This window comes from Myotis davidii, unplaced genomic scaffold, assembly GCF_000327345.1.
Source record: "Myotis davidii unplaced genomic scaffold, ASM32734v1 scaffold1105, whole genome shotgun sequence".
NCBI classification, from domain to species: Eukaryota; Metazoa; Chordata; class Mammalia; order Chiroptera; family Vespertilionidae; genus Myotis; species Myotis davidii.
This window is the reverse complement of record NW_006296063.1, coordinates 16,587-18,166: the sequence shown is the minus strand read 5'-3', so window position 1 is coordinate 18,166 and position 1,580 is coordinate 16,587.

The window sequence follows — 1,580 nt, the reverse complement described above, 5'->3', positions numbered from 1 at the left end:
GGCTCCCTCCGGATTCAAAAAGACAGCCGCGTCCTCAGGTGCCAGACCCTTTCCGTGCGCGCGAGCCCCCTACCTCTGCACTTTACTTCTGCAGCTCCTCTGGCTCTCGGTGTGCTTTTCTTTCCTTCTAGTTGTAGAATTTACACTCAGCCAGTCTTCCTGTAGTTCTGGATGATGTCCGTTTTGTGTTTTTGAAGTATTATTCAATTGTTGTGGGAGGCAGCAATTTCCTGGTGTTTATCTATGTGCCGTCTTCCTCTGTAATGATCTTGAGACCTATCCAGGTTGGTGTGTATATCAGTAGTTTGTTTCTTTTTATTGCTGAGTAGCTTTCCATTGTATGGGTATACTACATTTTCTTCATCCATTCACCTAGTGAGTGGCATTTTGGTTGTTTCCAGCTTTTTACTATTACAAATAAAACTGTTGTGAGCATTCATGTGAACATAAGATTTCATTTCTCTGGGAATAAATATACATAAGTGAGTATGGTATGTGTGTTTAAGAAGAAATGGCCAGCCCTGGCCGGTTTGGCTCAGTGGATAGAGCGTTGGCCTGCGAACTGAAAGGTCTCAGGTTCAATTCCGGTCAAGGGCACTTGCTCAGGTTGTGAGCTCGATCCCCAGTCGGGGGCTTGCAGGAGGCAGCTAATCCATGATTCTCTCTCATCATTGATGCTTCTATCTCTCTCTCCCTCTTGCTTCCTCTCTGAGATCAATAAAAACATATTTTAAAAAAAGAGAAAGAAATGGCCAGCCCTAGCCGGTTTTGCTGAGTGGATAGAGTGTCAGCTTGTGGACCCTGGACCATAAGGGGCCCAGGTTCGATTCCGGTCAAGGGCAGGCTCCTCCCCAGCCTGGATACTGGTCAGGGCTTGTGCAGGAAGCAAACAATCAATGTGTTTCTCTCACATTGATATTTCTCTCTGTCTTTCCCTCTTGCGTCCACTCTCTCTAAAAAATCAATGGAAAAATATCCTCGGGTGAGGGTTAAAAAGAAAAAAGAAGAAGAAGAAATGGCCAAAATGTTTTCTGAAGTGGCTATACCATTTTACCTTCCCACCAGCAATGTGTAGTGATCCAGTTTCTCCACATCTTCAGCATTTAGTGTTACTGCATTTTATTTTATTTATTTTTATTTTAGCTATCCTAGTGAGTGTGTACTGATGTCTCATTGTGGTTTTGATGTGTCTTTTCCTAATGACTAATGATAGTGAACATCTTTTCATGTGTCTATTTGCCATCTGCATTTCCTCTTTGGTGAAATGTCAGTTTAAATCTCTTTGCCCAATTTAATTGTTTGCTTTCTTACTGCTGAGTTTAGAGAGCTCTGTATATTCTGGATAAAAGTCCTTTCTCAGATTTGTGATTTGCAAATATTTTCTCCTATTCTGTGGCTTGTCTTTTTATTCTCTTAATAGTAACTTTTGGAGAAGCAAACATTTAAAATTTTGAAGTCAAAATTATCAATTTTTTAATGGTTATGTTTTTGGTGTCATGTCTAAGAATCCTGAGGAAAGATTTTCTTCTAAAAGTTCTATAGTTTTATGTTTTACATTTAGACTTATAATATTTGGAGTC